The following is a 12,500-nucleotide window of genomic DNA, read 5'->3' on the forward strand; positions in this document are numbered from 1 at the left end:
TTTTGTTGAACTAAGTGTGGGGGTGGTGCGACTCGTCTTTTGTTTGCATAAGATGCGGGTTCGATTCCAGCATGCGGCCTTCTACCGTTCTACCCAACGGGCGTTTCTGCTTCAATATTTAAACACTATTCTATGTACCTTTTTCTGTAGTACAACTTGTACAACTCTGTGTGTAACGTCTGCGGCAGGGGTCGTCATCATCAAAAGACCCCCTCTTCCCATACGTTTTGTGTTGCATGTTGTAGTTCTAGATACACTATCTCTGGGTACAATGCTTGTTGTACTGCCACACAAACAACAGCAATACCACTACCACATTCTCAACATCTACCGCTATTATCACAGCTATTATGATCGCTAGAACACATTCAAACACCGTCGCTAACACCTACTACCACCATTACTTCTACCATTGATACCACTACCATCATACTACAACCAACACTGCACCAGTATCCCCGACATAGTGATCATAAGCGCTTGATACCATTACACTAACGTCATTAACACAACCACCACAACCATCATTACTATTACCACCACCACCACCATCATCATCATCACCAACAACACCGCTACCATCATCACTATCACCAACTCATCACAACAACCACCACTACCACCACCGCCACAAGACACCACTACCACCAAGACCACCATTATCACCATAACCACCACCATCACCTCCACTATCGTCACCACCACCACAAACCACCACTACTACCACCAATACCACTACCACCACTACCACTACCATCATCACAGCCACCATCATCACCACCACACAATACCACATCCACCACCATCACAACTATCAACGCTGCACCCCGCCATTTGAACATCATCACCACCGCATCACAGCTACACCGCAACCGCACTCCCTCCCAACTACCCCACTACCACCACCACAACTACTTCACCCACATCAAACAGTGCACCTTCACCACCATCACCATCACCCCCGCAGCCGTCACCCCCCCCCCCCGCAGTCTGTCCCACCCCGCCACCCAGCAAGGATCGGAGTCATTCATTCGTACAATCTTAAAATGCCATTAGTTATGATAAAAAAAAACACACCTGCACCCCCCCCCCGTCACTCCGACGCCACGCCACTGCCAACATCTTCACCCGACGGGTCTGTGTGTCACGGGATCGACTCCCACTTCACACACAGACGCACACACACACACACACATGCTCACACACGAACAAAGACACATACACACACACACGCTCACACACATACACACACGCACATTTTCACACACACACAGACACACACACACACACACACACAGACACACACACAGACACACACACACACAGACACACACACACAGACACACTCACAAACACACACACACACACACACGCATTCGCACACACTGAGGGAAAACAACCACATACACATCCACACTCACAAACACTCATATGTGGATGCAATACATACATACACACACGCACACATATACACACACGCACTCAAATACACATACATACACACAGACACACACAGACACAGACACACACACATGCACAGATACATATTTGTATAGACACACACACACATGACAGCCACACGTACATACACACACGTTCTCTCACACGCACATATACTCACGCACAAGTGCAAGACAGCCACACACACACACGCACACACACTTGTCAGCACATACGCACACACCGTCTTATCCCGTCTCCGTTTAAAGCTTGCTTAACCATCACCACGACCACCACCGGGACTCGCGCATGCGCATCTACGCACGTGTGTTTATAAATCTTTTATTATTATTATTATTAATATTATTATTATCATCATCATCATCATTCTCATCATCATCACTATTCTTATTATAATTATTATCATTATTAGGCCGTTCATGCAGATCGAACTGAGCGAATCTTTCTTCCCTACGTCTCGTGTCATCGTACTCAACCCCTTAGCACAGCACTACTGCCGCCGCCACCGCTTCCAGTATCTATTCACCTGTACCCATGCACCAACCCGCCACGCCGTTACCCATCACCGAATTACTCTTTAATTAAAATCATTTATCAAAACTAGGTTTTGAAAAATTGTCAAAATTTCTATTTCATTTTTCCTAACAATATGTATGTGCTTGCAATCTTACCTTACCGCCCGAGCAGCACATGCCATTAGTTTCATTTGGAAATTTGAAAGCTTTGCAGAAACGACAATTTGAGTGTAGCACACCATTTTGTACAGAATTATCATTTTTATAGGAATAGGATGGATCATAGCTGAAAGCAGCTCCTGGTGTTGCGAAGAGCGAATCTGCATGTGATCTATTTCTGAGAGCTATTGTATTGGACCTCTGTCTAATCTGGCGTGTTAAACGTTGTTCTAATGATTCAGCATTAAGTATTACAGCATGCCTTAGCTGATATTGGGAAAATCTCATCTCTCTTCTCTCTCGAGTCTGACGTGCAGCGGCATGCATCTGCTGACCTTGAGAAAGTCTCGTCTCCTTTCTCTGTCGAGACACTCGCCTTTGTTTTCTGTAATCGTCCTCGCTTTATACGTGTTTCTGGAGGGATTACGTCTTTCCTTTGGTGGCATATTTTTTCAATATTGTAAACAAAAAAATATGAACATAGAAAAAAATATACATTAATCACTATTTTTGTAAGCAATTGTAAATATATATTATGTCCGTATTTTTGTATGCTGTGTAAATTTACGAAATATCAGCAAATGAACGAGATAGCACCAGCATGGAACTGCTAATTTAACGGTAATTGCCACAATAATTCAATAATTATTACAGAGAGACAAAGAATTTTATGTCTTACCTTGCAACTTCTGCGATAATTATTATCCGGTAATTGACCCGTAAATATGTATTGCTTATCATCCGGTAATGAAAGCGTAAATATGTATTGTTTCAAAGGAAATGAACATAAAATTTTATATTGACACTGGCCAACTCGCACTTCACGCATGTCAGTCGTCCACAAAGTATATAAAACAAGCAACACACAACAAAGAGAAAGAGACAAAAATAAAATAAAACGTGACAATTTTTTTTTTTTTCTATAAACGTTCAATGACGTTGACTGGAGTGTGGGGTTCGAGTAGACGTTATTCCACCTTTTGATTTATCATTACCATTCTTTTCGTTCGATTTTACTTTTCCTCTACTTTTGTGTTTTTTTTTTTCTGTCCTTGTGTTGTTCCCTCTGTGTTTCGACCCTGTGCGGTTAATAAAAAAATTAAGTCGTCAGGTATGTATATGTATGTATAGATGTGTATGCGTGTGTATGTGTGAGTGTGTGTGTTTAATAACGTACCGTATATAGTATGTCTGTACTTTTGTATGCCGTATAAATTAAGGAAATAGAAGCACAACATACATTCTCATTTTTATATATATATAGATATGTACATACAAATATATGTACACACACAAATATATATATATACATACATGTATACATATACATAGATATACAGATATACATATGCACATACATGTATGTATATATATATATATATATATACACACACAAATATGTATACATGTATTATATAGACACATGCATACATATAGACACATGCATACACATGTACTATATAGACACATGCATACATACATACGTGTATATGTACATACTCATGTACATATATATATATATATATATACACACACAAATATATATATATATATATATATATATATATATACATACATGTATATATGTATATATATTTATGTATAGTGTGTATATTATATATATATATATATATATATATATATATATATATATATATATATATATATATATATATATATATATATATATACATATATATATGTGTGTGTGTGTATATATTATCCGTTTAAAATATTCTTTGCTGTATATTATCAAACCAGAGTGCTTATAACATTATCGTATCCATTTCTTCATCCGTTTCTCGTTAAAATTTAATATTTACATTAAAATCATATTTGTTTAAATTTGGATTCATTTTTAAATCTTGGATTTACACTTTCAATACTCTCGCCAGAAACGCAAAATGAAAAATCACACAAGCGCATACATGTGTGTGTGTGTGTGTGTGTGTGTGTGTGTGTGTGTGTGTGTATTTATCTGTCTTGCCCTTTATTCTGTCATATACACCTCATTCCTTTCCCATTTCATTTCCAGAGCCCCCAACCATCCGTCAAAATCCTTACATCTGTTGTCACCGCGTGGATTAACCCTCCTGCTGGATGTTGTCAAACAGGGATCATTGTGTAGAACAAAATAGGGATTTAGCGCTAATCCTAAAAGGACGTTGTGATCTCAATCGTAATGGCGGCTGTTTCGGCGTCAAAGCGGCCGAGCGCTTCCGGTTTTTTTTCGCTACGCGGCAATCTGATGCAACATACAGATAACTACCGCGTCCCGCGTGTGGTGATGGTGATGGTGATGGTGATGGTGGTGGTGATGGTGGTGGTAGCGGGGATGGGGTGGTGAGGTGAGGACGGAGTTCGTTGATAAGAGCGATGGTGGAGCGGTGTCAGCTGTGGCGAGGGCTGTAGAATTGAGCGGAGTTGGGGGGGGGGGATGTTTAAGGTGAAAACGAAGCAAGCATGGAACAGAGAAAGACAAAACGCGTTATTTATACTAAGGACATTATCTTTATCATCATGATCATCATCATCATCATCATCATCATCATCATCATCATCATCATCATCATCGTCATCGTCATCATCGTCATCACCATCATCATCATCATTATTATCAATAATAAAAATAATAATAATTTTGGGGGAAGAGGCTTAGTCGATTACATCGACCCCAGTGTTTCACTGGTACTTATTTTAACGATTTAACGACCACGAAAGGATGAAAGGCAAATTTGCGATCGTATCTGGTAAAAGGAAACTGAAAGAAGCCCATCGTATATAAGTGTGTGTGTGCGTATATATATGTGTTTGTATATAATATATATATATACACATATATGCATATGTGTGTGTGTGTGTGTGTCTATAGGCGCAGGAGTGGTTGTGTGGTAAGTAGCTTCCTTACCAACCACATAGTTCCTGGTTCAGTCCCACTGCGTTGCACCATGGGCAAGTGTCTTCTACAAGCCACTTGCCCATGGTCGGCCTCGGGTCGACCAATGCCTTGTGAGCGGATTTGGTAGATAGAAACTGAAAGAAGCCCGTCGTATATATATATATATATATATATATATATATATGAAAAAAGGTTTGAAAATGCACTTATTTTTTTAAAATATTTATTTACTTAACCGGTTTCACTTTTTCAGAAAAAGATTATCAAAAGCCTTTGAGAATAATAAAAATGTTAAAAAACAGTTCGAGTATTAAAATGCATATGTACATTTTTTGATGATAAGATATATTTAAAGTATAAAGCTTTATATATATATATATATATATATATATATATATATATATATATATATATATATATATATATATATATATATATATATATATATATATATATATATATATATATATATATATCGAAGGGAAATAACCCTGAAACTCGAGTCCGTTCGTGCTATATATATATATATATATATATATATATATATATGTATGTATGTATGTATGTATGTATGTAAAAAACCAAGATCGCCTGTACACCCATCCATGACCACCACCGCAACGACCGAGGCGCCACCATCGCTGCAATAATAACCGCAACAACAGCCTTCTCCCCCACCACCACCATGTGTCATCAGACCCCTTAAAAATGCAACTATGCCCCCCTGCCGGGCCCAGTGGCTTTCGCTGCCCCTCACCGACGAATGGTCCTAGGCGGGGCCAGTTGACAGGACAATGAAAGAGGGAGGGAGGGTGGCGGGTGGGGTTATGTTTGAATTAAACACGCCTTACGTTTTATGGCGCGGAATGAACACAGAGTTGTCTATCAAGGATGCATGTATATATATATATATATATATATATATATATATATATATATATATATATATATATATATATGATATATATGTGTGTGTACATTATTATCTATATATATACTCACACGCACACACATACACACATATAGATATATATATATGTGTGTATACACGCACATATATATATATGTATATAAATAAATATAAACATATATATACTTATATGCATACGTAAATATATATTTTGATTTGTACGTGTGTATAATATATATGTATCATATGTATTCAATACACACACACATACACACACACACACACACACACACACACACACACACACACACACACACATATATATATATATATATATATATATATAATCAAACACAGATACATGGGTACATATATATTATATCGCGTAGGTCTTTGCTTGTATGTGTGGATAGAAAGATACACAGATAGATAGACTGATAGATATATACAAAGATAGACAGACAGACAGACAGACAGACAGACAGACAGACAGACAGACAGACAGGCAGGCAGATAGACGGATACATACATACGTTCATACATACATATAGATATACACAGGCGTAAATACATATACGAACACACGACATATATATACACACATATATATACACATATATATACACACATATATATACACACATATATATACACATAACCATACGAACGTAGTCATGGAGCCCAGTTACACACGCAGCTCCCTATTAAAAGCAGATCTCCTCCACCATTCAAACTTCTCTCCCTAACTGACCCCTTATTGTTAAAATACAAAAAATAGCCCCTATTTTCACTCTAATTAATCTCCACAGAACAACAATAAGGTGACCATCATTTCATTGATTAGCATCTCAACCGAAATTATTGGTGGAGGGGGAGGGGTGGGTGTTGATGATGGTGGTGGTGGCGCGGTGGTGGTGGTGGTGGTGTTGGTGGTGGAGGTGGTGGGGGTGGAGGAGGTGGTGGAGGTGGTGTTGATGGCGTTGGTGGTGGAAGTGATAGCTAGATAGATGGGCACACAGGTAGATAGATACGTAGATAGATAGATAGATAGATAGATAGATAGATAGATAGATAGATAGATAGATAGATAGATAGATAGATAGATAGATAGATAGACAAACAGACAGATAGATAGATACATACATACATTGATTGCTTGACTGGTTGATGGACGGATCAGTGAATTGACACATAGACAGACACAGACAGACAGGCGAACAGGCAGGCGAACAGGCAGGCAGACAGTCAGCACACACACACACACACACACACAAAACAAACTTGCACACAGATAAATACATTGAGGCACCTAGACAGAAACACAGCGGTAAATTATTTAAAACACACCAAACCCTACTAACGATTGTAAGTAAAACGGGTAGCTGAGCTGGTGTCGATGGAAAGGGGTATGTCGGGTGTATATGAACGGGGTTTAGCAGATTTGTTTAACAGAATGGTTACAATATAATGAAGTGGGTGTATATTGAGGCTATTGCGTTAATGGGTTGCGTGTGGTGTACTGTGACGGGTGAGAAGCGGGTGGTTGTAATTTGATAGTTCTATATATCTGTATGTATACACTATATATATGCGTGTGTGTGACTGTCCGTCTATATGAGTGTGTGTGTGAGTGTGTGTGTGTATACATAGGTAACAGATAGGTTGATAATCATACATACAGACATATACATACATACACATACATACATACATATATACATATATACATACATATATATACATACATATATATACGTACTTATGTTCGTCCGAGGGTAAGTCAGAAACCAAGGTGTATAAAAATTGCCATGCATCCATTATTTTCTGACTCACCCTGGTTTATATGTATATATGTATGTGTTGTGTGGTGAGAAGCTTGCTTCCCAACCACATGGTTCCGGGTTCGGTCCCGTACATGGTTACGTGGGCAAGTGTCTTCTACTATAGCCTCGGGCCGATCAAAGCCATGTGAGTAGATTTGGCAGACGGAAACTGAAAGAAGCCCATCGTATATACATATATATATATGTATATACGATGGGCTTTTCACATACATACAAACACACACACATACACGTATACATATGCATCTTACTTGCAAAACCATCACCCACACACATACACACAGGATCACAGAAAACATACACTCACATACACACACATACACACACATACACACACACACACATACATAGATATAGTGAGACATCCACCCGGACCACGTCTCACACACACACACACACACACACACACACACACACATCTTTCTACCTCCAATCCCACCACTCTCAATTCCACCCTTCCCCCACCCCACCCCCACCCCACCCCTTCCCCGGCCACCCGACTAATCAGAAGAAAACGGCGTCCCGCGGTATTGATACAAATTACAGAGTCCGCAGGTGACATATTGAGCTTGTCACTCATCTATGTACCCCTAATATACCCCGGCTATTGTCGTACCCTAGGAAGTCTTCATCACTGTGGTCTTTATCAACCACCCCTTGTATTCCCCCCCCGCCCCCCCCCTCCCGGCCACCTTCATACGGACCTCAATATTGTATCGGATTTCAGTCACTTTCAACAAGATCGGGATTTACTTGTCTTGTGGCTGTTTGTTATACATAACATCTGTCTACTGTGTGTAGAGCCTATATATATATTTATATATATATATATATATATATATATATATATAGGCTCTACACACAGTATATATATATATATAAAAACATATATATATATATATATATATATATATGTGTGTGTGTGTGTGTGTGTGTGTGTGTGTGTGTGTGTGTGTGTGTGTGTGTGTGTATAAACATATATATATATATATATATATATATATATATATATATATATATATATTCTCTTTTACTTTTTTACTTGTTTCAGTCATTTGACTGCGGCCATGCTGGAGCACCTCCTTTAGTCGAGCAAATCGACCCCAGGACTTATTCTTTGGATGCCTAGTACTTATTATATACATGTGTATATATATATATATATATATATATGCTTACATAGAAATGTATATATATATATCTATATACACTTATATATGTAGGAACACACATGCGATCCTTTATATATATATATGTATACACACATACACAAACATATACATACATATATATATATATATATATATATATATATATATATATATATATATATATATATATATACATACATATATACTTACATTATATATACACATACATATACATATATATACACATACATAAGTATATATATGTGTGTGTTTGTATGAGTGTGTGTGTGTGTGTGTGTGTGGCTGCATGTATATTTGAGGGTGGGTATATAAATTTATCAAGTGGGTATGTAGTTAGTATACCCTATACACAAACCAATTGATCAGTGTCGGTACCCGAAGCAGGGTGGCTGTAGTTTTATTCAGGGTGGAAATTACATGCTGTGTCCTTGTGGCTCCACCTACCGTCTGCAAACGACATCAAGCGTCTCCATATCGTCTTGTCTCTCTATTGTTACAAAGGTTGTTGTTGTTGTTGTTGTTGTCGTTCTTCTTCTTCTTCTTCTTCTTCTTCTTCTTCTTCTTCTTCTTCTTCTTCTTCTTCTTCTTCTTCTTCTTCTTCTTCTTCTTCTTCTTCTTCTTCTTCTTCTTCTTCTTCTTCTTCGTGTTCGTATTTATTTTGTATTTTCTGCATTAATTATTCTATACTCTCTTTATTGAGGTGTTTGTATACATATATGTATATATACATACATATATATATATATATACATATATATATATATATATATATATATATATATATATACGTGTTACGGAGATGTACTTGCATAGCAAGTGACCTGATCTGAGATCGTGTGCTGGAACGAAAGCAATTGCAGTGTGGAAGGTGTTTATAAGCCATTTAAAAAACACAAAAACCGTTAGATTCACTTCAACATTTAAATTTAATTTGTCAAAATATTTCCGTCGCTTTGAGACCGCGACCTCTTCACTGACAAAATTCCGTGCTGCATCCCTGTATATATGTATATACATATATATATATATATATATATATATATATATATATATATATATATATATATATATATATATATATATATATATATATATATATATACAGATATATATATATATATATATATATATATATATATATATATATATATATATATATATATATATACAGATATATATATATATATATATATATATATATATATATATATATATATATATATATATATATATATATATATATATATATATATATATATATATATATATATATATATACATACACACACGTGCTGCAACCCTGGCTTTCCGACGACGATTATTCCAGTTGATCCGATCAGCAGAACAGCCTGCTTGTGAAATTAACGTACAAGTGGTTGAGTACCCCGCACACATGTATACTTTGACATAGTGTTCGGGGAGATTCATCGTGACACAGGGTGTGACAAGGCTGTCCCTGTTGAATTACAGGTACTATTCATTTTTAATAAATGAGTGGACAGGTGTAACAACGAGTAACTGGCCCTCTATATGTGCTTCCGGTCTTCTGACCATCATGAAATTAACGTGCAAATGGCCTGAGTACTCCACAGATACGTATACCCTTAACATAGTTCTCACCCTTTATTACCCGCATCCCTTCACTCCCACCACCACCACCACTACCAACCCAACAAACAAGAACAACAACAACGTCCTCACCTGTCACGTCCGCCCTCGCTGCTCCGAAGGCGACGTAAACCGATTCGCGTTTCATGTCCGTTAAACTCACTGACAGTTCTTGTGTGATTGCGCACCGACCTTTGACCTTCGCTGGCTCACTAGGGTTTTTTTTTTATTTTGCCTTTCGTTTAAGTGTGTGTTGGGGTAGTTAGTTATTGATGTGCCCACCCGACCAGGGTACTGCCTCCTGTTAAATAGACGCCCACTTTAGGGGCGAAGGGGGGGGGGGGCGACAGAGAAGAGAGTGGTTGGTAGCCGTGAATCTATTGTTGTTGCAATAGTTGCGGTGGTGGTGGTGGTGGTGGTGGTTGCTTATGTATCGGTGTAGATAAATAGCGGTGGTTAGAAACAATGGGTATTTTTTTTCAGTCAAAACACATTGCCGAGGAGAGTAATTGTGTGTGTGTGTGTGTGTGTGTGTGTGTGTGTGTGTGTGTGTGTGTGTGTGTGTGTGTGTGTGTGTGTGTGTGTGTGAGTGTGTTCCCTACCGTTCAGGCATTCTTATGTGACTGTGTGACAGTATGTATTTTTGCGTGTACGATAGATAAATAGACAGATGGATACAAGGATAGATAGACAGATGCACACACACACACATATATATATATGTATATATATGTACATATATATGTATACATATATATACACACACATACACATATATATATAGTTTTTGCATTTGGATTGCAAAATTCTTTATGTGAATTCGTGTGTTGAAACATATTTTATTGTGTCTGGGGAGGGCATGAGTTGGACGATTTGACTGAGGACTGGTGAAACCAGATGGCTACACCAGGCTCCAATCTGATTTGGCAGACTTTCTACAGCTGGATGCCCTTCCTAACGCCAACCACTTCGAGAGTGTAGTGGGTGCTTTTACGTGCCACCACGGAAAACAAACTCATTTTATTCCACGCGGGTAGGGATATGAGAAAAATAGAAGTTGAAAATGCAGTGAGAATGGTTAAAATATTTTTTATTAATATATTTAAAGCTTTCACCGGTTTCACAGTTTACACTGATTTTCAAGACGTTCAAATAGAAAGACATGGCTTATCTTACAGCTGTTTCTGCTTCTGACTAGTGTTTGAAGCTTTCCCTATTTTTATAGTGTGTTCATGGCACAAATTAGTATATGTTTTGGATAGGACCTGATTGGTAGGAGATAGTCACATGACTGGTAATAGAAATTCTTGTAGGTTCCCCGCTACGTCGGTGTGTTAGTATCAAGTGAAAATGTTTAATTTAAGGCGCCTAACATTGATACTAACACACACTCACTATCATCCCTTCCCCTCTCTATACAACTACAAATTTTCCTCTTCCATTTGACTTTTCTTCTAAATCAAACATTTTATCACGTTCCCTCTCATAAATATAATACACCTCCAAACAGATTTTCGTTTTTGTTCCCGTCACATTGCCACGCAACTCAACATTATATTTATACATTTATTATACGTATGCTTTATTTATACATTCAGGTTATTATTTTATTTATTTATTTATTTACGATTTCAAATACATTAAAATTTCAACATTAGAGATTTCGCTCTAATTTTATTTTACACAAATATTTTTTTATTATACGAGTTCTGATTTTTTTTATTTTGATTTTTATATCGCATTAGAAAACTTCTGGTCTTTGTTGTTGTTGTTGTCGTTGTTGTTGTTGTTGATGCTGTTGTTGCTGTTGTTGTTGTAGGCACCGTTCCCTTTCTTGTCCCACCCCAGACCCCCACCTCCCTTCAGCCCTTACTTTCTCACTTTGTTTTGAAATTTTAAGACGATTTGGGGCTCCCTCAACAAGAATCAAAA

This window comes from Octopus bimaculoides, chromosome 29 (genome assembly GCF_046866305.1).
Source record: "Octopus bimaculoides isolate indiv1 chromosome 29, ASM4686630v1, whole genome shotgun sequence".
Lineage (NCBI taxonomy): Eukaryota > Metazoa > Mollusca > Cephalopoda > Octopoda > Octopodidae > Octopus > Octopus bimaculoides.